Genomic DNA, 27,737 nt, shown 5'->3' with positions numbered 1-27,737 from the left:
TCTTCCAGGCTTCTGATGATATTGGGGAAAGGCTGATTTACACAGCTGTGCCTGCAGCTAAACAAATCTATCACTTCAGGACACAGATCACAAACTTCTCATCTCTGTGCTTTCTAAGCAGGATCTATATATTAAAATATGAGATTAAGTGACTTTTATAATAGATTTTATGATCTTTGAAACTGGACTTACATTGGCTGTACTGTAAGTTAATGGGAGTTGAACTCACTTACGAATTTAGCCCATTAATCAATTGACTGCTGTAGCAGGAGTCTTTGAGGTGAACAGTAGTGATTCACATTTAGCAAATAAGACCATGTAAGCCACAGATATAATGTCACTTCTGTTATACTTTTACGTCTTTTTAAAGCTTTTCATTACTCAGTGTACCAAATGGTTGGGCTATCCAAGAAAACAGAGAAACCTAAACAGCATATGTCTAATAGTATGCAGTGTGGAGTTTGATGCTTCCCATCATAATTAGAGCTTGGGACTCACTGCTCTAATCAGTGCTGATTATGGACCATGTTTGCAGGATCCAGAGTTGGGGAGGTTCTCTTCATTATGTTCCCCAGTACTCTGATTTCCAGGATGGCTCATCAGCCCCAACACAGAGCAAAGCTGGTATGTGACAACTTGGGCTCAAGTACACAACTCCTGGAAAATGGGGGTGGAGAGTGGGTGAAGTGTCTTTACAGAGTCAGGTTGGGTTAAAGCGAGGAAGTGCAGCTGGCCTTTGGCTGACTACATAGGAGCGCATTGGGACAGCTGTGTATTGTGCATCCTAGAGCTAGCACGGTGCCAGATTAAGCCTAGCAGGGTTTCTTAGTTCTGGCTCTGGGTCATTACTGGAGCCAAGATGATACTAAAACCAGTCTGGACACATTTGTGGTGCTGTGCTTTAGTTTATTATCCAGCTGGACTTGAACTGTCTCTGGATCTATAGCATGGACAGTTGGTAACCCGGATAATCCACACAAAGAATAGATCAAGAAGAATGTCACTTAGTAGGTCGGGTGGAAGACCTTGCTCTGGCTTCTAGTCTACTTTAACCACCAGGCATCTCTGCCTACCAGAGGGCAGTTAGAGGCTTTTAAATTCTGTCACCATTGCCACAGAAACATTCAGAATGGCTCATTTTGAGTCTGTTCCAGAGAGTGCTCTGCATTTCTGAAAGGCGAGGCTGTGGCAGATGTTCTTTGACTTAGAAAAGCAACTCATTTAACTTGTTTGTGCTATTGGGATCTCCTGAGGGCATGGGAATAGCAGATCAGGTCACGGTCTAGGTCTGTTTCATCCTTTCTTCTGTCTTGATGTCCCCATGGTGGCTCAGGGGACATTACTAAACCCTGTTGCAAGCAGATACAAGATAATCTGTTCTTCCTATCCTTCCTTTTCAGACTGACTCTGATCTCTAGCTACTGTCTTTGCACTCATCCTCATAAAATACTGAAACTATTCCTGCAGTGTACACCATAACCCTGTTGAAATGATGCCAAAGTCTGTTGGGTGCCAGGCCTCTGATATGCTTAGCGCAGTGTTCCCTACCTGCCACACACAGGAAGCAAAATTGATTCAATTAGGCATGGAGTAAACTGGGAAGGAAAAGACAAAAGGAAAAGGGAGAAAAAATGCTCTCTGCAGCTTAGAAAAATCTAATTCTCTCAAAGTGTATTGAAGTCTGCAGAGTGGTTGACTTTCTGTGTGACTCATAGCAACCAGCAGTGTACCCTCTAATAGCCTTGGTGAGACTGACGTTTTGGTGATTGTGGTCATGTTGTTGGCACTCATCTTCTTTTCCCAGACCCTTTCAGCACTGTCCCACATCAGAGCTCTTCTTTCACTAGATGGGGGAATGAGTGGCCTGAAAGCTTTGAAGGAAATGTTTAATAAAAATTGATGGATACAGACCAAGAAGCTCCCCTGCCATTATTCTTGCTGGGAGTAAACTTATTAAGCTTTGATGGAGTCATGCTCTCTGCTGAAGTGTTTTGTGTCTGAGATGCTTGTGTTGACCAGCTTTGAAAGGTGATGGACGGGAGGGAGGTGGAGAGAGGTGGTTTGTGATGGCAATTTGGAAGCAAAATTAATTTGAGCTGTAATTGGTGGGAGGTCAGGAATTACTAGCAAAGAGAAATGCCAGCAGACTTTAAGGTCAAGCTCTCTCCTTTCTTCATAGACATAGCAGATGTCATAGCCCTATCAGTTAAGTGTCCACCTTTGACATGGTTATCTTGCTTGCATTGCTTTTTCTATGTAGGAAAGCAGAAAATGTTTCTCTGAGTGAGACGGAAATTGTTTGGGTAAGATTTTATTTTTGCTGTTTAATCCTGATATCCTCTCTCATGTTCTAGATTACCCTATCTGAGTGGTTAAGAGGCTGCAAGGTGCAATACAGGCACCAGGGATCCTTTCCATGTGGGCATGTGTAGCTTAGACAAACAGATCTGGGGGCAGGCCTGAGGTGGAGAGTGAACATGACTGGAGCAGTCTGGGTCTCTGACAAGTTTTCCTCCCCTTGGACCATGTCAAGTGTCCTCTGCCAAAGCCACACCTGCCCACTAAAGCCTTTGAACAAAAGAGCAGAATATAATTTGTTAGTGCTCCCTGCATACCTTTTTCACCTCTTTTCTTCTTTTATTTTTTTTGCCCCTCTTTTCTCAGTTTAACATCAAAATGAAAAATACATTTTGATGCTTTATGCTTTGATCAAGAGGTATGTCAGTGCCCAACAGCATCTTTCATTGGGAAAACCCAGTTTAACCTCCCAGTTTATCATTTGCATCTACCCTCACAATTTTTCTGCCACAGTGAATGTTGGATTTAATAATACAATTCTTTAGCAAGCATCCTTCTCAGAAACACTCTGTTGTTCCCAAAATGAGAAAGGAATCTGTTTTTTATTAGCAGTACTTCATGAGACCTAACTAAATATCAAAGTGAAGGGCCACAGTGTACGCTTCAATGTGCAAGAAAGCTTCATTCTCAGGTTTGAACATTGCTTGGCCAGGCATAAAAGTACACATTTACCTTACAGTAAGTGGATGATTTGTTAGTGGTTGTTAATAGTGCTGAGGTGGTCAGTAATTTCAGTAAAAAGAACAAGATATTTCCACAGGAAATCTCTCCGCCACCCAGCTGGGCACTATAGAATGAAAAAACCCTTTGGAGCTTATATAGGGGTGGGTAGATATAAATGTAAGTCCCTTACTTTTTCCACTCTAACGCTTGGATTTTTAAAATCTGTATTTGCATTTTGCAAGTAGATTTATTTCATTTTTACCTTCACTTGGGTTAAGTTTACCTTCAGGGCTGCCTTCTTCCCTGAATAGCTTGAGGTTATTGTGATTACCTAAACTGAGGTAAGAGGTTGCTCTTGCAGTGTCAGGCTCTTGAATACAAAGTAAAACCCAAGGATAACATAAGGCTTCTCTCTTCATATAGGCAGGCTTAGGGGTTGATAACATGAATGTTGGTGAGAAAGAAACGTCTTCTGATGAGTGGATGCATCTCAATGGTTTGAGAATATAGGATTATGCCCTATAAACACTTAGTTCCTTTCAAAGTTTTGTTAAGTTCTTGGCATCCTCAGCCTCCTGTGGGAATAAATTCTGTCATCTGTATACATGTTGTATAAAAAACGATTTTCTGTTACTTGTTTTCAATTCTTACCTTTTACAGTTTCATTGCACATGTCCTTGTTACAGTATTATGCAACAGAGAACAGAAAATCCCCAGCTCCCTTGACTGGTACGGTTCCTTATTTGATGTACTTTCATCATGTTCCTTCCTTTGCAGCATTTCAGTGCTCTTTGTGTGATATTTTCAAAGCTCTTGACCATTCTTATCATGCTTCCCTGAACCTTTATTTCTGTGATATCATTCTTTGAGGTGGGAATAGCAGAGGGTGTGCACAGTAACTGCATCACAGTGCAGATCATAGTGACATTTGTACTTACCTGCTTGTTGTCAGCGTTTACCTAAAACCTCCCAGAATCATGGCTGGATCTTCAGTGTTCGTCTCACATCAGTTTGTCATAGTTCTGATGAGATTAAATAGACATAGGTGTTACTTCCTCCTTTTTTTTTTTTTTTTGGCCTGAATTACTAATGATATTAAATAAGTTGAGTCGAGAGGCTGATCTTTAAGTAAATTTACTGTTAGCATCCATAGGACTTCCACTACCCTTTCAGAAAGACATTTCCCATTAGACATCTACTTGCAGTTCTGAAGCTAATTTTTGCTTGCTTCAGCTCATCTTCTATTTTCCTGTGTCCCTGTATGTGGTCCAGAAATCAGAATGAGTGTTGCATTTGGGGAATTTGAGCAGCAGTGAGCTAAAAGGCTCTCCAAATATCCTTACAAGCTTTCTGCCTGCTTCTTTTTTTTAACGCAACGGAATTTATAAAGTACAACAGAAATCTCTTGCTGAAGTGACAGAAGTTACCATGTTGTTAACAAACCGGCTGAGTGTTAGAAAGCTCTAGTGATGTCAGCCTGTTTAAGGAAACCTCAGAGCATGACAACCACTTACTGAATATTTCAGATTAATAAAGCCATACACAAGTTCTGTGCAGGGGCAAACATTATCAATAAAACAAGAACTGCTTACTGATTCTCATGGGTGTTGCAGTGGTAATAGCTTGAGGAAATTTCTCTTAGGCTCAGATTGGTAAGCCATGCATTGTGAAGCAGGCAGGTTGGACTTCTGCCCTTTCTGTCGTCGGATACATTGGAATGTCTATAACAACTTGCATACTGATAATTGGGAAACTCTGTCTTTGCTCTTTTTTTTTTTTCATGTGTCTAAGAAAGGTAAGCAAGTAGGCAATGAACTTGTGTTTTCTTGCTTTTTTATTCCATTCTCCTTTCTTTTTAGTTTAGTTGAAGGAAACCCTTTCCAAAAATTGCCCTTATTCTTCATGTACGGAAGAGGATATGTCAGGATTCCAATATAATTAAATGTCCTGGAGTGAGAGTTCTGCTTGTAACAAATAAAAGCAAATGGCTTTGTGTTTTTTTCCCTTGCATTTTTCATGAACTAGTAAAGAGGAATTTGACTGTAAAATACTCTCCATCCCCTAAATAAACAAATCCCGAAGAGTTTCTCGAATTATTTTTAAATGTCCGGTTCTGAAAGAAACATAAACCAACCACTTATCTTTTGCTCTTTGCTATAAATTTTCTGGCTTAGTCTACTGTATTTGTTCCCTGTGAAAAAAGAGCATATGCTCCCATGACCCGATTTGGGAATCCTTTAAACACAGTTTTGATCTGTACAGAGGGGACAGGCACTCAAGGAAGGCTGTGGTTGTTAAGGTGAAAGGAGAACAAGTGATCATAACCTTCAGCTCCCAGTGAGACCATTTACTCGTAGGTAGCACTGTGTTTGTTTAAACAAATGAAGATAAAGTGAGTCTGTCTGATACTGCAGTACATGTTAATTACTAATGGGAGCTGTCTCACAGGACCTGCCTCTCAGGTGAAGATTTGAGTTAGGGCTTATTTTGTCTGTATATCGTGTTAAATGCCCCTGATGTTGATGGATCTGGCACTTTCTACATCACAGCAGAATTGTTTGCTTGAGTGGGATACAGTTGATTAGCTTGAAGTTGAAGTGTGGCCATGGCTGAATTTGGATATTCCCAGCGTGAGCTGTATATGTGATTTCTGTTTGGGAAGAGGGGAGGTTGGTATGTGACTGACTGAGCTTAAAAGCTGACTTCCAGCACTCCCTATCTTCTTTCTGATTCAAGCAATGAGATTCCGGCCTGCAGGGTTACTAACAGAAAGCAGCTGATCTTGAGCCTTTGCTTCCAGTCCTGTAGAGCATTCACACTCCAAATGGCAAAACAGTAAAAATGAGGAGCCAGAAGATGTAGTAAGACAACCTTTGCTTAGGCAGTGTTCTCAGAGACTTGTCTGGCAGTTTTGCTTGTATGAGAATGGTAGGATTGGGTTTCAGCTCTATTTCAAGCTGATTTACTAAGGGACTTGAGGTGGTTCTGCTAGGATGAATCTTTGCAGAAACTACAGTTTGGACACTTACGTGCATTATGGGAGAGGAGTCTGGCACAAGCTGAGCTTGTATTGAATAGATATTCAGTATTAGAAGAACACTAGGTTCTGGATGCAGATGTGAGATGTGAGGGGCTGAGGAAGAACTGGAGCAGCTTGCATGCTGCAGGTCAGAGGCAGGCGCTCCAAAAAGCAGTACGTGAAAATCTTGTGTAACGTTCACCTGGATTAATCTTGTGTCCACAGGCAGTCACTCGCTTTCTGAAGAACTGCAGTAATTAATACATTTCAGAGAGGAAATAGGTCATTGCTTGTGGTAAAGTAACTTAGTGGAAATGCATTCCTTCTGTACTGAAGCATGTTTAAACTCCCTTTGGCTGTTACAATGAAAAGAGTCTTTGCAACAGTATAGCAAACAGGTGGAAGGGAATATTCTGGAACTACATTTATTCTCCGGAGACTGATGGTCTTTATCTACTCCAAAGAGAATAAGGCGTGCTTCCCTGCTCTCCCCTGTTGTCAGCATGCTGCCTGTAATTTGAAAAATGACACACAGCATTCAGAGAGAGAAAAAACTTCCCAATGAAATGTTAATTCCTAACACAAAGAGAAAGGCACAAGACTTTAATCCTTGGAGAAGAAAAGAGTGGAGAATGCTGGAAAGGAAGGAAAACAGCAGCACTATCTAGTCAACCAGGAATTATTGGTGTGCACTGGCCTATAGTGTGAGAAAGCTTAAGATCATTAGTCCTTAATAAAGTCCACAACTCAGTTAAATTTATTTAGAGATGTAGCTTGAGGACTGTAGTTCCAGGTATTTCAGACATGGGTCTCTATGGTACATAATCAATCTTCTGTGATAGCCAATTTTTCCATTAGTTTGGTGGACAAACAGTAAAGCATACTGAGCTAAATTTAGCCTTAGTACACATGCAGCGTAGCCAGAGGGATCTGTTGGATTCAGTCTGGTTCTGTGCAGAGGTGGCTCTGTCACCTTCAGAGCTTCCTGCATTGTGCTCGTTCTGCCTGACGCTGCTGCTCATTGGATTTTCCCCCGGGGCTGTGGGAGTACATAACCAGGGACACTGGCGGGACTTTCTGTGCAGGCCTGTGTATGCACATCCAGGACAGAGAGAGTTATCAGTAGTGCAGCTCCACAGTGACTTACCACGAGAAACGAAGGCTGAACTTGCTCTGTGCAAATTTTGCAGTCACAGGTGATGAATTTTATTATTTTCTTCCTTCCTTCCCTTTAAATTCCTAAAGATGTTTTAACATGATAAAATGTTGCAGAACTCCAGAATTTGATTCTTTTGGATAAATATAATAAATTTTTTTTTAAAGATCCATTTATTAAACTTGAGTTAAGGAGCTCTTTTTAGAACAGATATTTTCCAATATATCTTCTATTTATTCAGCTAGATACTTTCTGCTGAGGGGACAGCTTGTGCCTCATTAAAGTCTGGATTAGAGTGACCCACATGTTGAAGCAGATTCCCAACTGTTAATATCTTTGTCATTGCTGCCAGTGTGGCTAACTAAAATCCATGATCTCTAGCTGAAATCAGGTGTTGCTTAGTACCTTCATTTAGCAATATTTCTGACTTCAGCATCTCCCTCATATTTCCATATGTAACCCTGTAAGGATGTACAGAGGAGGATGTGATTATCAATTTGTGTAAAATGATGGAGAAACAAGGAAGGGAGTTGTAAGGTGTGGAAAAAATATGGATGACACTTACAATAAAACCGTGAGGAGGCTTGCCAAGTGAAAGTGTAAGAGCTGGTTAGGGCTTATCCATATCCGTGCAATACTTGCAAGCCTGAGACATAATTTTTCGCAGGGAGTTCTGAAGCATAATCCATCTTCATTCAAAAGAGACCAGCCATTCTCTGAGAGCTATTTAGGTCATGAGATGTCACCATGCCTGACCATAAAATCCATCATGCTAGAGAAACCAATGCCCAGTGCCTGGCCTTACGAAACACTGTGAGGCAGAAGCTGTATTTATCTTTGTTAGAATTGACAGATCGCCCCTGTAGCTTCAGATTAGCCCACATTGACATACCAGCTCCATATATTACAATCCATCAGGGTGATCTCCTTTGGAACAGACCAGCTGCCACATTAGCTTGAGGATTTCTGGGTTTGTTTGATGAATTTGGAACACTGTGAACATATACAAGAAGAAAGACCCCTTTTGATATGATAAAGAGCTCCATTCTTTATCCCTATCAGTTATCTTCAGTGCTGGATTATTCCCTTCTCCCACCCTTCATATTTATTTCTCTTCTTGAGTCTGCAAGGGTGTTTTGCTCTGGTGAATGTTTTCAGACTGACAACATTGCTTCTGTTTATGCAGCAATGCAGCATAACCTACAGCAGTGCAATCTACATCTTCAGGGTCCCCAGAAGGCTGAATAGCAAGTTCAGTCTCTGAAACTCATCGATTCATTAATGAATCTTTTGAGTTCACCAATCTTCAATCTAAAACCGTTGCTTCTACGCAGAGGACACTTGTCTTTCAGTCTCACAGTAGCTTTAGATCTGCTGCAGCGCATGTCAGACCAGACCTGATTTAGTGGAGCAGGCCGATAAAGAGATGTTTCTTTGCTATGCAAAGGAAACAAAGAAATAAAGGTTTCTTTTGTACTCTGAGATTTGGCTCTCACTGATACGTATTTCTGAGTGTCTGACATTTTGTCAGGAAAAAGATGGAACTTCCTTTACCTGGCTTTGTTATTCTCATTCTATTACATAATTACAAAAGAATGGCCAGTAGTGGTCATTAGTGAATGCCAAAGCACTATATGAGCAGGTAAATCTATAATGACACTTCCCTAGAGGATAGTTCCAAGTATTCCTGGGCCTGAAGGTAAGTCTCTATATTTAATAGCCTTTGACAGATTTTTCTTACATTAATCTGTTCATTTGCTTTTTGAATCTAAGCAAACTTTTATTAGCTGCAGCACCTATGGCATGAATTGCATTGGTAAGCTACTTTCCGCTTAATAAATTAGAATTCAACTGCTGGAGGGACATCTGAGCAGATTTAAGGTGAGACTATCTATACTCTAAATTACATAGCTGTTAATAAATATACAGAATATTGTAAAGATATTTATAAATTTTAGAAAACATATTAGTAAAAATGTCCAGACCTGGATAGTATTCAGCCAAGGGTTCCAAAGGCATTCGTGAATGAAATAGATGAATATTAGCATAAGCAGGTAATCTCTTGCTTAAAGCCACCTTATGATCTGAAACACTACAAAGAGACTGCTGAGGCTTGTCCAGCCCTTGGCCTGTTCCCCTGGTGCTCTCCTACGTGGGCCCCAGTGACACTATCAGGGAAGTCCTGGTGCATATCAAGAATGACTGCGTGGTTCTGGGACTCAGGGTCAATGATGTGAGGGCCCAGGTGGTTTTCTCTTATCCTTGTTCTTAGAAACAGCTAAATTATTATGGGTGAAGCTATTAAGTGTCAGCCTGAGGCAGGCATCTGTTATGGAAAACTTTATTTGGAACAGTTTGAAGTTTGACAAAGTTTTTATACTGAAAAACAAATTTTAGAGGAACCTCCCTGTTGTTGGCACTTATCAACTCTACTTAAAATTATAGTCAGATCCAAAAATATGAAGCTAGAATTATTGTGGTCTGACATACCTTATTCTGTTAGATGGTATTATTCAGACAAGAAGCTGCTACTGATGGTAGCAGAATATTAAAAGACCTTAACAGACCTTAAAAGATGCTCAGTAAATCATTACAAGCTAGTCACTGGCAGTATGTGCTAGTGGAAAGTACTCCATTCAACTGAAATACCTTGATATGCTTCAAACTTCATACCATGATGGCTTATAACCAGCTGCTTGCCATGCACAGAAGTGCTGGCACAGGCATTGCTGCTGCTCAAGTGTATGGTACCAATGATAGGAGAAAAAAGCTGTGGAAGACCTCAAGGAAACTTCTGAAAATTTTGTTCAGGAGGTTTGGTATGTGTGCTTGAGAAAAAGGCATCTGAGAAGTAAATGAGTTCCGCTTTTCATCCTGGTGCTGTTTATCATGGCTGCTTATCTAAGTCATGAGAGGCATGAAATAAGCACAGGTAATGCAACTCTAGTGCCTTCCTCAGTGTTGTGCTTGAGTGTGGCCTCATGGTTCAACATCAGACCAGGCTTCTGCATCCAAAGGCCTGCCACCAACTTCCTCTGTAAGTGTGGGTCAGATTGGTCCGTATCTTTGGCTTTAGTTTAGTTTTTCTCACCTGTAAACAGTGACTGACATAATTGAGATGCTATGAAACAGTGCTTATCGATGTTTATGGTCTTCAGTTGTTAAAGATCTGGAAGAATTAACCCCACATTTTTTTGGTAGATGGCTTCAGGTGTGATTGAGCTGAAGTTTTAAGTAGGACATGTGAAAGTTTTTATCAGAGCTGAAGTTCTTTAATTTTTTATTAATTTGACCTCTTGGTAAATAACTACAAAGGAATACTATTCTCTTTCTGTTGGACTGAACTGAACACATAGTGAAAGTTTAATGGGGATGGAATCATCAAAAGCATGATGGAAAGAGTACTTTTTTCAGCAGTGTTTATTTATTTTAGTTCTGTCCCTGTCCTTACTTGTTATGTTACAAATGTTGATGAACAATCAGCTAATTCCTAGTATGCTTACTGGATTTTCTTTCAATTTTCTTTCATAAAGGCGGAGCTATGATGTTATCAGTAGATGTATCTATATTCTTGCAAATAGAGGAAGAACAGAAATGCTCATCAGAAGTTTTGAAAACATTTCTGAATCAGTTACAGGAGATGACAGTTTTTTAATACCTGGCAATTGGTCTCAATCCCAGTCAGTTAGGTAATAGCTACAATTGAAAGCGTTTAACAGGTTTATAATGGTCTATGTGAAAAGAGTAATTGGATTTTGTTTTTTACAATATTTCATGACATTAGAAATACTACCTGTATTACTGTAAATGAGCCGTGTAGTTTGTCTTATATGTTTCAACAAGATTGAAAGCACTAGTATAGTTAGTGATACAATAAGACTTTTGCTCGAGGAGCAAGAATAAGTGATACCAGCAAGTACGTGATTGTCCTAGTAGCCTTTGATAATTTTCCCAAGGTGATTAACATCTGGTGTCAACGTAGCCTTAGTGGGACGTGTACCTCTGTAGAAGGAAATGTCATTCTAATTTGCAGACAAGCTAATGTTCTCAGCTGGCAAACTGGGACCAAATAACCTGCGGGAAATAAACTTTTCTTTTCCCACACAGTCTGATTTTCTGTCGACTGGGAAGAAGAACAGAGAGAATTCTGGCTCCTCATTCTTGGAGATAGCTCTCATTTTGCCAAACTCAGCTTACTAAACTATAACTGTAACTAATGTTAGCTCATTTGGCTTTTTATGTATTTCATGTACTTGCTGCATAAACCCTTTCATTATTTGTACTGCTTTTACTTGAATTCCTTTATTGGAGAGCCTGTGCATCGCATTCAGGCCTAAGGCAGTCTATAGAAAGGCTCCCAGTGAATTTAATGGGATCAAAATGGAAAAAAGACATATAGTAATTTGTGAAGAGTATTAGATGTACTAGTAAATCCCTGAAATGAAACACTACTTTATGATCAATAATGAATGTTTCTGGTATATTTCATTAATGCTGTGACCTACACATTGTTTTTGGAGCTTCAAGCTTGAAGAGAACAAAGGAAAGAAATTAAAAGGGTGTTCTTGTACCAGTTTGGGATTGGTTTTTATTGCTACTTTCCATGTCATAGTTTTCATAGTGCTCATATTAATCTAGATGCTATTCAATGACTGGATAATCTGGTGGATGTAATTATAGGGTTTTTATCTGTACTTCAGTCAACCATGGTGAAAATATTGATTTGTTTATGATTTCTTATTCTTTGGAGTAAAGTTACTCTTAAGAATGACTACTGAAATAATTTACTGCAGCCATAACTTGTGTATGCAATGAGTATGGTGTAGCTAACTGGAAATGTGTTAAATAATTTACTACAGCTAACAGTAATAAATACTGAAGAATTACTAATATCTCATCTTCAGTTGCATAAAAACCCCTTGTCATTGTGAGACCTAGGCAGCTGCAGCTACTCTTTGTTACTTTCACCCCTACATTCTTACTTGTATCAGATCTCTCTCATGTAGATATTTAAGCATTTTCCAAGTAATTTATTACCTTCTTCCTTCTTTTTCAATTAAAGGTCAGTCAGTATGTATTTTTTTTGCACTAATGCTTGATTAAATGTATGTATTTGTTTCTGTAAAATACTCTCCTAATAAAGGTAACTTAAAAAACATTTCAGTATAAGGTAAGGTATCTCTTAAGATACCTTAAGAATGTGATATCCAATAGTTAATGACGATGCGACTCTACGATGAGGTGAAGGTCTGTCTCCCTGTGACTTATTAATGCTCTCTGATCATTTTGTCTCAGTTCATTACCATGAGCAATTTAGCCCTTTCAGCTACTACTCCTCATTACGACATTTTAAAGCTTATTTATCTCAACTTGGCTTTGCTTATTTTGCAAGTTACAGTGTGCAGTTTAATAAATTGCATCACTGTTGAAGAAACCTCATACCTTGAATCTTTATTATTGGTGGTTGTTGATTTATATACCTAAAACATCACATTAGAAGAGTGCTTAGAATCATCTCTGAAATGTTTACCACTTGCTATAAGCTACTAGTTTTTATGGCAAGACCTGGAAAAGGTTGACTGCCAGAGCAATTACAGCAATGCCTTAAGGTACAATAGTGTGACCCGAACATAATTCTTCTGGAAACCATGCTAAGACACATGGAAAGCAAGGACATGATTGGTGACAGCCAACATGGCTTCACTAAAGGCAGATTGTGCCTGACCAATTTGGTGGCCTTCTATGATGGGGTTGATGGATGGGCCACTCAGTGGATAAGGAATTGGCTGGATGGCCACACTCAGAGAGTGGTAGTCAACAGCTCAATGTCCAGGTGGAGACTGGTGACGAGTGGCGTTCCTCAGGGGTCCGTGCTGGGCCCAACCCTGTTTAACATCTTTGTCGGTGACATGGACAGTGGGATAGAGTGCACCCTCAGCAAGTTTGCCAATGACACCAAGCTGTGTGGTGCCATCAACATACTGGAGGGGAGGGATGCCATCCAGAGGGACCTTGACAGGCTGGAGAGGTGGGCTTGTACAAACCTCATGAAGTTCAACCAGGCCAAGTGCAAGGTCCTGCACATGGGTCATGGCAATCGCAGGCACAAATACAGGCTGGGCAGAGAACGGATTGACAGCAACCCTGAGAAGAAGGACTTGGGAGTGCTGGTGAATGAGAAGCTCAACATGAGCTGACAATGTGTGCTTGCAGCCCAGAAAGCCAACCACGTCCTGGGCTGCATCAAGAGGTGTGTGGCCAGTAGGTGGAGGGAGGTGATTCTCCCCCTCTACTCTGCCCTGGTGAGACCCCACCTGGAGTACTGTGTCCAGTTCTGGAGCCCCCAGCACAAGAAGGACATGGACCAGTTGGAGAAGGTCCAGAGGAGGGCCACGAAGATGATAAAAGGGCTGGAGCACCTCTCTTATGAGGACAGGCTGAGAGAGTTGGGGCTGTTCAGCCTGCAGAAGAGGAGGCTCCGGGGAGACCTGATAGTGGTCTTCCAGTACCTCAAGGGGGCCTACAGGAAAGATGAGGAGGGACTCATCAGTAGGGCCTGTTTCAAGAGGACTAGGGGTAATGGTTTTAAAACAGAAGGAAGTAGATTCAGATTAGGAAAAAAAATTTTTCAATGAGGGTTGTAGAACACTGGAACAGGTTGCCCAGAGAGATGGTAGATGCCCCATCCCTGGAAACATTCAAGGCCAGGCTGGATGAGACTCTGAGCAACCTGATCTGGTTGGAGATGTCCAACCTCCCTGTAAGGGACTAGATGACCTTTAAAGGTCCCTTCCAACCCTAACGATTCTATGATTCTATAATAATGCATCTGGATCAACTGCTGCGTGTAAGACTCCTCCTTGTTGTTTAACAGTTTCAAAATAGAGGGGAATATAGTACTAGCAAAAGGGTATATTTCAGAAAGAATGTTAATAATGGGGCATATGGTAGTTATCCAAAGTGCCAGAAAAATGATCAAGTAGGTATTGGTGTTCCTTCTTTTTTGTAAGAAAGGAAATAGAAATCAGTGAAATTTTAAAGAAAATAAGGGTGGAATGCAATAACTTTGCTAATAATCTGTAATGGGATTCCTACATCTTCCTTCAAAACACCTGGAAATGTTCATGGACATTCTCAGCATTAAGAGATTTTAATACTAAGTATGCTTTCAAGCCATGTGCATAACATGAACTGCTACAAAGGAGATAGAAAGTGTGCTGAAATCTAAGAATATCCCAGGGGACTTTAGATGAGGAGTAGTTTGGACAAAGAACTGAAAACTGAGAATGCCTTTATGAAGGTTTGACTGAAGACTTAAACTGTAGCCTGTAAGGGGAAAAATAACCTTTATCTATGAAAAAAAAAGACTTAAAAGAGTCTTAATAATTTTCCGTATTCTTTTTCTTTATTCTACTTTATGCTTAGTCAATGCCACCATCATTCTTTTCTGTCTGCGGTTAATATCCTGAAGGAGGTGAGAAATCTTTATCTACACATTATTATTATTATTATCTTAAAGAAAGTGCTTCAGAATATTACTCCTAGTATTAATGTAATCTATTATACTTGTAACTGTTATCTAGTATGACCCAGTGGGGTGATGTTGCAGGCTTATGAAATATTACTTAGTTTATTATACTTAGTATGTCAGATATCAGCAAAATTGTTCTGCAAGAAGCTTAGTCTTCACTTCTGTAAAGAAACATAAAAGAGCTAACAGAGAACAGAAGTATTTTACACAGAGCGCCTAAGAACAACCCCATTGGCTCAGATCAAAGGATCACCTATCTCAACAGTCTGTTTTAACAGGATCTATCTGCAGTTGTTTAGAAAAAAGCATATAGACAAAATAAACTTCCTGCAAATACTCTCCCAGGCACCAAACCTTGGATTCGTCTTCCATAAATCTGTCATAAATTTGCTTTTCTGAAGCTAAATAAATTTGATTTTGTATTTTAGTTTGGTTTTTGTGGGCTTACAGAGGAGAGTTGAGGACTTGGTTAGCATTTAGTTATCAGGCACACAAAATGTTGGACAGAAAAGGGTGAAATGGAGATCTTGATCAAATGAGAAAGGGAATTGTTGATACTGAATTTTGAGCTTTGAAATAGGAGGCGACTTAGGAGAAGAGAGCACAGCCAGGATTCAGAGGCAACGCCCCAGCAAGGCTACTGAGGGGCTGAGGCAGGCTACCTAGGCTACCTACACTTGAGCAGAGTGATTTCAAAGCTTGAAATGACAGGAAAAAACCTGAACTATCTTTTTGTATTGTGTCTTCAAAGGACTGGAAACAGACTGACAGATGTCCCTTTAAAACAAACAAACAGGATATTTTTCTTCTGATCTGCATCTTCTTTATCATCTTTGTTAAATACTCAAAAAATGTGCTTGTAAAATCTAGTACTTTTGTCTCGGCTGAGCCAGTGCTTTAAAGTTGGCCAGTTTTGGAAACTGCCTTTTCAAACTCATTGCTATTTGTTGTTGGCAATCAGGAAGTCCCAGATGTCATCTCTTTGGGTCAGAAACTTTGCTATCTAGATCATGGTGGTTTTTGTTAGGTTTCTGATGTCTCCACTTACGCAGTATACAACAAACCTGAGCAGAAAAAGAAAAAATCAGGCATATTTAGTTTGGTGGAGTAGAGCACATTCCAAAAATAAAGATTCTGTTTTTCTATAAATATCCTTGATTTTGAAAGGGGAAGAAAAAAAAGAAAATGAAATGCAGAAATGACAGGTTATGGAAGCTTTTTTTTTTTTTTTTTTTTCCTTAGGAGAAATGTATTTTATGAGACCCTGAGGCACTTATAGCTCTTCAAATTGTTATTAACCAGCAAGGCCCTTTTATTTTCATATTTGGAGGAAAAGAGCGGTGCATTTTTTCCTGCTATTGTATTTTTATTTTTAAATGAAACAACCTAGAGAGATGAAGATTTGCTGCCTTCCTTTTAGAGACCAATAGTTGTTTTCTGCTTGGGCCACACTAGAGATTGACCATGAAATAAAAGGAATTTTTAATAGTGCTGAATTTACTATTTTTGTTCATTTTACAGTATCTTGCTTTCCTGACATGTTTACTTTACAAATGCTTCAGCTCATGGCCAGGACTTATTTTGAATGGTAAAGTATATAATTAATGTCAAGGTGAAAGGCGATTATGCTTGTGAACACTGCTTTATGCCCTCCAGAAACCACTTATGAAGCCAATTTAGGTCACACATGGTTCAGTCTCTCAGAAATCTTTCTTAATAAAGCCCCAAGGCACTCTCTTTTACTGAGCAATTAGTAGAAAGCTAGTTCCTTGTACCATTGTGGGGAAATTATAATTTGTGGAGAAGGGGGACCATGTGAGACACATAAATGTTTCTTCACACAGCTCTGCTGAAAGCCGAAAATGCAATTTAAATGGGCAGTTAAGGTAGGGAACAACAAAGGTCCAAAATGCTACAATGAAACTGATTATTTGTTAAATACAGTGTTTTAAGTTTGAGACTTTCCATTGCCTTCTATCAATTTTTTTCCTGACTATTTGAATAGATTTTTCTCTCATGAAGCTCTGCTGAAGAGGAACAGTTCCCAGCTTTTGGCATATCCATTGCACCATGAAACCCCTTGGAGATTCTTGCCTATGCAGGCATGTGCTGATGATCTGAGAAGAGCAGAATGGCCGTAAGCATTGGACTCTGATTTGCAGTCATCATTTTCAGAAACCATAAAACCATTGTTTTATTCATCCTAGTAGTTTGGTAGTCACCTATTACTATCAGTTCTTGCCAGTGTAAACAGAAACAATGTAGATAGTACATACAATAACACTGTGCGATAATATGTAATAACCATGAGTTATCATGTGGTACTGGAGCAGTTGTTATCAACTTCATATATGTGTTTTTCAGCTTGGATTTCTCAAACTGGCTAGACTGTGGACTTTTATGTAAAACATCTGTATGGTGCTTCTGCCAAAACGTGGCTTTGAGTTATTAGTTGCTGAATTTTCTGGACCAAGGAAATTCCCACTAGTATGCTTATTAGTCAGACAATCAGTTATATTAGTCTCGTAATCAGACACAATTGAATAAGTACTCTATTTTTTAAACTCTCCATGATGTAGAGAAGTGCTATTACTGAACCAAGACCTGATACAGTGATGGTTCATATTTAATAGTCACTGTTGTAGTCAGCACTTACCAGAGAAACAAACATTTACTATAGTTGTATGATCAATTGTATTTCCACTGTTTATTTTGTCATTGATTCTTATGACAGTTTGATTTGCATATATGTATAAACTTGATAAACACCCACGGAAGGCTGCCGGAGCTGGCAGTTGAATGAGGGTTTGAAAGTCTGCAGTTACTCTTGTGCTATATACAGAGTTTAGTTCGATGAAACTGATGGCAGTTCTCCTAGTGCTGGGTATAAGGCAAAGCTCTTGCAACTCTGCTTAATGCCAGAAGGGATTGCAATTCACTGTACAGCAGTGATGTGGTCATAAGGATGGCAAAATAATTTTACAGTTATTTTTTCATTATTTGAAATATACAAATCTACTGCTGATGTAGAACAGAGTTAAATGCCTTTCTACAAGAAGGCAGAGAAGAGGAGTTGGTCAGTGTGAGTGGATCCTGTTTGGTTTATCATTCACCTGTCCTGTCACTCCCCAGCTGTCCTCTGAGCACAGAGCAGCAGCGGAGGTTGGGCTGGGGTTCAGCAGGAGCCTTCATCCTGTAACCAAGCTGAGAAACAGAAGTGTTGAACTCCAACATCCTCTTGCCCTGTCACCTCTAGCTGACTCTCTGGTGCTGACTATTGCTCATCTCTGAAAAGATATGGTGGACAACATTAGCCTCCCTCCCAGCAGGGTGGGTGGGAGGACGATGAGGGATTACTGTCACTACTAGGTGCAGGCAGGCAGGTGATACGGCTTTAGGTTGTCTTAATGACTTTCTCATGCGGAAGCGGCTCTGAAATTCAGATGATCAGCCAGGCTCACAGCCTGTAGCTTAAGAAATGCAGGAAAATAAGGGCCAATTCGTTAATTGCCAACTGGGTAGTTTTCATTTTTAATAAAAAATGCTGCCTGTGAGGCTTTCTTCTGCTAGTGGCATGGAGATCTCTAGATGTGATAATACTGGGTTGGAGGGTATGCATTAATATAGTCTCTTTCCACTGTTGAGAATTGGCTTGTTAGGGGCCTTTTTACACTCAGAGGACACAAGGGACATGAAATTTCTCTTTCCTTGGTACAAAATGTTCCCTTTAACTTAAGCTACTTTAATAGCTACCTACACTTTAACACCTTTCATGCCTCATTGCCCCAGGTATAATTTATTTTTTTGGTACTTGATCCCACACCTCAGTCCTGACTGGCCCACTGATCTGCTTCCCCTACAGACATCTCTGTTCTGTCTACTATGCTCTCCCTTTTACTCTCTCCTTCTTTCCCTTGTGAGCTCTCTTCTTACACAAAACCCTTCCCTGAACTATTTTTGTGGTACCGACAGGAAATGAATGCACAGTAATGAGGCAGTTAGATGGAGCTGACAGGTCAATTATTTATTTTTAAAGAATATATTAAAGAATTAAAATCGGATGGCCAGATCCTTACTTGCTACTGCCCCTTTATGTTAGAGAGTAGCTCAGAATTGTGCCAGGGGAGTCTCTCATAATGAGTGCCTTTCTTTTTTTCTACAGTAGTTGATTCCTCTGGGAATTCTTGCTTCTGAGGCTAAAATATGTTAAGGGTGCTGTTTCAACACATATAAGTGATAATAAAGAAATCCTGTTGGTGTTGAATCCAGCTGTTGCTGCACAGGTAGTTATCGCTGGAGTACCTTGAGCATGGAAGATGCCCTGCAGCGCAGTGTGCGCTGTCGCAGTTGATGCCGGCGAGATGTTCAGCAGTATGGTGCTGCCTGCTACACTGGGGCACTGTGCAGCATAGTAAGTGGACGAAGCAATTCTCTCTGCAGTGGAGATCACACCAGTAATCTATAATTCAAAAGTTTTAAAAGCAAAAGAGTGCTACTATTGAAGAGATAATTGTTCCCTTTCAAAATAACACACTCATTATTTAGCCAGGCCGAGAACAAATCGAGCATAAGAGCATGTATTTTATTAAGTATTCTCTCTTGTTTCAGCAGCATACTAAGCAACCACAAGATAATATTTCGAGAAAATCTGTGGCATCTTCTTGTACTGAAATGCTACGTTCTCTGGATAAAGCTTCAGCTATGCCTGTTTCTGACCTCGGACCAACTTTCAAAATCTCAGCTATTCCTCAGTTCTCCCTTTGATTTTCTTTGTAATTTTGTTTTCAGTCATTTCCTGTGAACTATGGGATGGTGAATGAAGAAATGGCAAAACTTTTTATGAGGACAATGAGACTGGTCAGCACCTTTCTGAACTGAAATCCCCTCACACATCTGATTTGAAGGCAGCTGAGGAGCCAAGCAATTTCTCATATAAAGCTCCTTGACAAGAGGAGTTCTAGATGACTAAATCTGTCTGTAATATGCCTATGCTTGTTTATTTTCCTTCTTTTTCTTTACAAGGGAGGGTATTCATTAGTGGGTGGAGACTGCTATAGATGGTTACTGTTGAATTCTGTACTTCTACCCATATACTGTGCTTTGAACCTGTGTTTCTGTATCAATAAAAATTTCCATTTGTCTGGTTTTGTAGTGGACATGTGAGGAAAAATCAGGAAAATGTATAACTCAGGTAAACTTTCAAGTTTGTGTATATGAAAGATTTTTTTTTAGCTGTAAATAGGACAAGGAACTGCTTGCAGCTGGGGAGACTCTGTGCAACATAGGTTTCTAGTTCAAAGGCAGTTCAGGTTGCTAGTGCTTGTTGTTCTTTTCTTTTTGAGCTACTGGAAGGCAGGAGAAGATATCACTGCTGATTCCCTGGCTGACACTGTCTCCTGAGAGACAAGACAAAATAAACCAAAGGGTATGAACTCCTCTTCACCTACAGAGTTAGTCCCATCTCACTGGAGAGACAGGATCAGATGGTCCCATCTCACTGGAGAGACAGCATTGCAACTGGCTATATTTTACTTATCTGGTGAATGGAATGTTTAGTCTCCAAGTAGAATGGTCAACAAAGAATAAAAGTGACTTTTAAAAAGTTAAGCCAATTTATAGGTGGCTGAGATTTTAATTCTATTTGAAGACAATTTTCAGTAGAAAAGCCATTTACCTGCTTGGCTGACATCAGTTCCAGGCTGCATATACAGTAGACCTGAGTATTAGCACTTCCAGGAAATTGGATGTACTGTGTGTCCAGGATTTATTTTTGGAACATAAAATCTTTCTTCAAGCCAGATCAAGACACTAGGCAAAGCAGGTGCTGACCAAAGGACATGAGTCTGTCCAGCATAGCTGATGATCTCTTTTACCTATGTTGGATGTAGCATCAACTGTACTAGCCTGAGCAATGAAGACTGTTCCACTTGCTGAGCCCACTTTCTCCACTGCTACTCCTTCCCATGGCTAGGGTGTGCCATGGAGAGAGATGTTATGAGAGGGAATGATAGCCAAAACTACTAGTTTTTCCAGTCTGGAGAGTTTGTACTTGGTCTGCTCTTGAATGGGTTACTGCCACACTGCACTTACAGCTTGAATCCCTGGTATATTCATAAGGATTTATATTTTGTCAGGGAGAGTAGAGAATCAAGACTACAGCTGTGCTGGTGGGACACTATACAGCTGATGATACGACCTTAGCCTTAATTGTAAATGTTCCCTGGCGAGGAGGCTGTGTGAGAAGCAGGAGAACACTTTGCAGTTAGGCTGAATGTTACTGCCATAGGTCAGTGAAGTAAAATCTCCATGTGCTGTCATTTGGATAGGCTGTCACTTCTCTCTGAAGGTATTGTACCCAGTTGCTATGTGCTATTATACAGCACTGCAGCAGCTGGCTGCAGACAGCCTTTTGTTTGCTTCATTGATCAGTTGGTATAGTGCTTTTAAGACCATTAGCATGTGTAAGTGAAGTAAATAATACAAGGGTCGTTGAGCTTGACATCCACACAAGAATTTACAGGCTGACAACTTGACTGGTTTTCTGTTCCACCCACACTTTAAGTACAATCACTGATAATCAGCCTTGAAAGAGATTATAAAAAGGCTGATATGGAGAGAGAAGGTAGAAAAGTAGTTTATCTGTGAAAATTACCTGGATATAAAATTTAGAAAGTTGACCTAATAATAGGCTTTAATTTCCCACACCCCTCATTCTGCAGGGGAGGTGTTATGTCACACAGCTCTGCCATGGGAAATTTTGACAGAATCTAGGTCTGCCATCATTCTGCTAATGCAGTCTTGCATGATGAGCTTCTCAGAGGGCAGCAGCATGAGAACCTCTTGTGTGAAGTAGGACAACCTCAAAGAACTGGAGTTTCATATTGTTCCTGTTGACATGGCTGTGTTAGAACAAGTAGAGAGATCTGAGAAGCATCTTCTTCAGGCCAATAAGGGATGCTGGGATTACTCAGGCTCCCTGCACTCAATCTTCCTTTATTTCCTTGCTGTACATCTTCACAATACAAATTCATAATAGTACTTGAGATTCACAAACATTTTTCATATATTCAGTACAGAAGCCATGCATTAAAGAGCACGTAGAATTAAATAGCCCTTGCTGTTCTCTGGAACTAACTGCAAACTGAGATTACCAGAAAATCCTATTCTAAGGTAGTGTCTTGAATGAGAAAATACCAAAATGTTTTAAGCAAGTTCATATCAGGATAAATTTCAAAGTTCAAGTTGTTTACTTTTTTTGGTTCAACTGTATTTCATATGAAGTCTTGACATTATGCGAGATTTCATTTCTTGCAATTTCATTTGGAGTCTGTTAGATGAGATGTAGGTATGGTGTTACAGGGAAAAAAAAACCTCACACGATGGAAACCAATAGAAAAGACTCCAAAATATACTGTTGTATATTCTTCATTCTTTGGTGTAGTTTTTATCAATTTAAGCTAAGGTTGGTTAAACCTCTGAGAGTCTTACTCTTTGTGTAGACACCATTAATGATGTAGACACCATTTAATATTATTTCAGTATGCAAGCAATGCTTTAATGACAAGTATTTGGTGTCTTAGGGAGTATATAGTTCAGACAAAGAGGAGAAGAAGTTAGGCTGGAGAGTAAGACCCTGTAGAAGATGGAGACATCTAGAAGTTATTGTCAGAGCAGGTGGTATATCAGAAGTATGTAGGCAGTGGCTTTTACAAGTTTATATTTTTTTCTTCATTATTTATTTTCTACCAATGGGAAGTGGATATTTCTACTTTAGCTTCATTTTTTTTTCAGGATCTCTCATATGCTCTTATGATTTCATTTTTCATATTATCATAAGCTGTGAACTTATGAAGAGAACATGTGCTAATGCTATTTCTGAGAGTCACAAGTGGGAACTATTCAGATACATTTCAAGAAACCATGTCATTTTTCAGGATGTCTTTAGACTAATTTAGTAGGCAAAAGCAACAAAATGAAGTGGAGAGAGTTTGAAATTCAGATGCCATTGGCTTTACTGTCACCTACCCTTGAATGCAGAATAATATTATTTCATTTATGGTACTAATTTGACCATTATCCTAGCTGAAGCATTTGACCATTATCCTAATTGAAGCAACAGTACTGTGGGATGTTAGCATGACATGTAGTAAGAAATGTACACGCAATCTTACCTCCAGGCTGAAATTCTGTAGTTTTGAAACACTTGGAGAGAAGTGACAAAGACTGCACGTTGTTGCTGAATATTTGTTACTTCTATGTATGTCAGGTATAGTCCCGTGAAGAGTAAAAGGCCTTTAGGCAATTTATTATATGTTAAGTAAGTACAAATCCCTTGAGTCAGATGAGCTTTAATGGAGCTTTCAGTGGTGAACATATGGAGTGATGTTCAGGCCTGATGATACATAGCCCCTTGCTTTACCTTTTTGCCCTTCTACAGAAGGATGTGGTGCAGCTCCTGCCCACCTCTGCCTCTACAGAGCATTGGCTTCTTTCTGATGTGAGATCTGACTCATGGCAGGAAGCAGCAAATGGCCATTTATTTTTAAAATGTAAACATTTCTTGTTTCATTGCTGTGTTGTAAAGGTTGCTTGAGGGTTCCACTGCCCAAAATAAGCATCTGAGAGTCTTTTTTTTGCCATCACAATCAGAGTCGTTCCCTAAATCTAGGCTGTCAGAAGCTGACAGAGCTGGGGATTAATCTGGGACAAGAAAGGTTTTGAAAGCGATTTTTGTCAGCTCAGTACTCCTGCAGCTACATGAATGATACTTGATCTCTCCTTCTTGATCTCCTCACTTCTTGTGAGCCTTTGGTCCCAGTGCCATTTATGGGTATATCAGTAGCACAGAAAGAAGTCAGAACTGAAGTGGGAAAAAAACAACCGAGTTGACTTTCAGGTCACCAGTTTTGCTATGTCTGAACCAAAAATAGAACAGGAAACATTGTTTTCAATTTTAACATGGAAAATTCAAAATCCTTGTGGCTGAGTCTGTGGTATGGGGCTTTTCTGCATATGATAACATAAAATATTTACTGCTAAGAAAGACTCCAAATAATTTTTTCAACCTGAAAAAACGTTCCACCTGTGTGATGGAGTGTGCTGGCTCCCTACCGGGCATGGAACATCAATACTGTACCACCTCAAGGGTTAAGAGGGCGATTGGACAATGTCATTTTTTCGGCAAATCTCCATTACTACTTTTTTTTTTTCCTTGTCTATTTGAAATATGCATGGACAATTTCAAAAAGAGAAGAATGGGAGCTCTCAGGAGGTACAATCAGGCCTGCAGAGCATCAGCCCTATTGCCCAGCTCAGCAGTGCTGATCCGTGGCTAGAGCTCCCTTGAGATTTGCTCAGCCTAATGATTTGCTTCAAGCTCTCAGCCTTACATGGCAGCCTGACTATAGGGCATTTCCTGGAGTTTTTGCAGCTTTGGGATAGATGGTAATAAATAAATAAATAAATAAATAAATAAATGAAGACTATGAATATATGTGTAGAAAAAAAAAAGGATATAGTTGTGCTTGCTTTTTTGCCAAAAGTTTCCCCAAAAAAAGTTTTACCCTACCTCCACAATTATCTAGTAATTCAGCTAACTCATGAAGTTTACTGCACTTAGTAAACCAGTGTAGCCTTTCCTAGACTCCTAAGCAACACTAAAAAACATCTTTGTCCAACCCAGGGTTCATAAAGAAACAAAATGAGAAAATAGCATGTCATCTTGCACTTAGAAAAGCTTCTACAGCAGCAGTTTATTTTATGTGCAGTTGAGGACTCCTGATTAACTAGATGTTAACAATACAGTGTATGGCATCCAGTAGATGGGAGTAAATACACAGTACAAAGCCAGCCTTCTCAAGCTGGGGGTCAATGGCGTCGCTACTAGCAGTGCAAGTGTTAAAACAGCTAAGGATAACAGCATCTCCATTTCAGGTGTCATAAAAATAGTCAAACTAAGAAATAAAAAGTTAGGAGAAAAAAAAGGAAGATAGTTACTGCAACGACTATATAAAGTAAATACCTTTTTTTTTTTCACCACTATTATTACCAAAAGTAGTTTGAAACTAATCAAAATGTCTTTCATATCCGGTGACAAAATTAGTCTAGTAACTGTTAAGCTCATGAAGTCTACCATGTTGTGGAAACACCACATGTTGTCCCCACATACAATAGGCTGCAACTTTACTCCATGGAAGTGTAGATCCATAAAACTGGATGCAGGTTTTACATCTCATTTATTTTTCATTATTGATGCTGGGTTTGGTTTTTCGTGTGTCTCCATTTGCCTCTGAGGCAGTAAAATGAGAATTGTCAACTTAATGGCCAGTACCTGATTTGCTTAAGTTTTCTCAGTCTTGTACGTGATACTGGGTTTCTAATGCTGTAGAGAAACATTTCGTTGCAGGTAAATTGATGTCCTTCCGGGAAAGTTTTAGTGGTCTTTAACAATGAACTATTACTGGTGCTTGATAATCACAGGTGCACTTGAAGGTTTACAGAACCTCATTTTGTTTTTTAAAGCTTATGCTTTTTACTAGCATCCCTTTAAATTTTTGATTTAAAGAAACTAAGCACTTACTGCTTAGTTTCTTGTGCTATAGAAAGCTTAGGACTATAAATGCCTTCTTCCCTCTGCCTCTCAGTCTGGTTGGATGAATCTGCTGTGCCTCAAGTGCATTGGGAACCTTCCCCATGGACTTAGAGAAAAGAGGGTCTTGGTGTCTTTGTTATGCAAATCATGGGGAGAAACAATTGTTTTACGTTGCTGAAACCCAGGGCACTACAGGGATTTGCGTTTTTTTTTCATGCCAGTGTGTTTTGATGACTCCAGTCCCCAACTCCCTCTCCTCAAAAATGTGAAGCCAACATAAATATTACTAAGGTAAGGAATACCCCTTAATGCTGGAGATTCAGAAGGCCACACTCTCTGCACAGATGGTCAGTGTTATCAGTCAGCAGCTGTACAGACTTTCTTTGGCTATGGTTCAGTTCATGCCAATCTTTTCTTTGCAAAAGCCCTTCATGTTGCAAATGTCCCGAGACTTGTAGCTCTGCCCTAGAAAAAACTCTACCTGTGACCTGACAGCGTTCTTCTCAGGTTGGGCTACAGGCTTTTGGCATTTCTCTCCAGGCCCTTCACAGACATTGTTTTATGGATCCGGCTATGTCTGTGGAAAATGTTACTGACCTCAGCTATGCTCCATTATTCCTAGTATTTCTACTGATATTCCTAAGGTCAAAGTAACATTGTAAAGAACACACTGTAAGGCTTTCTTAACCTTGGTGGAAAAAGAGCCCAATATAAGATGGGGACAGGGTGCAGCACTGGTACACACAACTGATTCCCCACAGCCATGTCAGGTGGAACCTGAGATTCCTCCTCTCCAAATGCTTTTAGCCTAAGGACACAGGATCCCTTTTGGAGCTTAACCTCACTCTTTCAACTTCCTCTAGAATAGGTGCTGAAAGTACTCTCTAGTTTGCTAATCCAGGTAAAATCATGCAGGTCAGCTCAAACTATGGCTCAGAATAATGTAAGAAATTTTGTCTGAACAAATTAGGAAGTGTTAAAGGGCTTAGCTGGAAGATCTGTAGGTGCTTTTGCCTCCAGCAAAGGATGGAGTAGAACATGGTAACCATTCCTTTCTACAGTAGGATAGCTGGATCTAGCAGAAAGTAGCTGTGACCTTCAGTTCCTTCTTTTCCAGATATGAAATTAATTTTCTTCCTGATTATGTAGCTTGGAAGCCAACAGCATTGTTCTAGACTTCAGTCAAATGCTTACTTTACAGCAATCAGGTAATAACTTCAAGTTCCTGAACAGTGCCTGGCAAAGGCCCTCTTTGCTGTCTTCCTTTTGGCTGGAGTGGGGCAAACACCTTGGAGTGTTTGTCAGGGCATTTTGATTCAGACCTTTTCTCAGTAATCCTGAGGCTTAACAGAGAGATGCTGCTTATTAATTTTGCTTTGAAGCACAAACAGGTAGGCTGCAATGTCAGATCTCATTTTGCCCTCCAGAGTTTGTCACTGAACAACTCAGCATCCCTGAATTATTCACAACACAGAGTACCAGCAAGTGTCAAGATTAGTAATCATCAGCCAAGCAAGAAAGAAATCTGGGCTGCTGGTGGTGGTTTTGCATTGACAGGAGAGTTTAAATTTGAGAAATTAGACATTCTTGCTATTTAATGTTCAGAACAGTTCAACAAAACCACAAAACATGAGGTTGACCATCCAGGCGTTCTCAGATTCACCCCTTTATCCCATTTTTTTTTTTAAAGTTTTTCTTACCTCTGCTAAGTTTTTGTTTCAATTGTACCATTGTAAATGCAAAATAATTTCACTGATGGTATTAGAGTCCTTTCAGCTTTACGTAGACTCAACAGAAGTTAAGTTCGCGTTCCAGTATCCTCATGTTGCATGGATGGATAATCGATAATTTTTGCAAAAACTAAAGCTAGTGCTAAGGACCTAGTGCTAGTGCTTCAGGATTCAGTGTGCTGCTGTTATAGCAGGCCCCTGGAAGATGGTCTAAGTTAATTCAGCTGTAGATTTTATTTCTGTGGTAGAGTCTGTTGTGACTTGTCAGGAAATGATGAATAATTTAGATGAGTGATGTTCTCAGAAAAGCATTTGCCCTTTGATTGAAGAAAAATGACTTGTTAAAAATAGTTTTAAATCAAGATATTAACAAAACTGGGAAAGTGGAAAAGAGAAATCCTACCAAAAAGAATTCTGATTATGCACAGCCACCATCCTTTCTTTGTCCGCGAACAACACTTCCATGAAGCAGAGAAAGTGAATCAATATTTGTAAATGCTATGTCCCTTAGATGAGCCCTAAAGACCTAATAGCTTCTTCCATGGGAGCAGGAGATCTCACTGATAAATAGAAAGTACGTAAGAGTGTGGTGAGGTTAGTAGTACAAGGTGGTCTCATTTGTTTGTTGTGATATAGAGGTTTGGGTTTATTTCATTCCCAAATGATCCCTGTTTCCTTAGGCTGATAAT

This window comes from Chlamydotis macqueenii, chromosome 5, assembly GCF_036417535.1.
Source record: "Chlamydotis macqueenii isolate bChlMac1 chromosome 5, bChlMac1.mat, whole genome shotgun sequence".
NCBI lineage: Eukaryota > Metazoa > Chordata > Aves > Otidiformes > Otididae > Chlamydotis > Chlamydotis macqueenii.
This window is presented reverse-complemented; position numbering follows the sequence as displayed.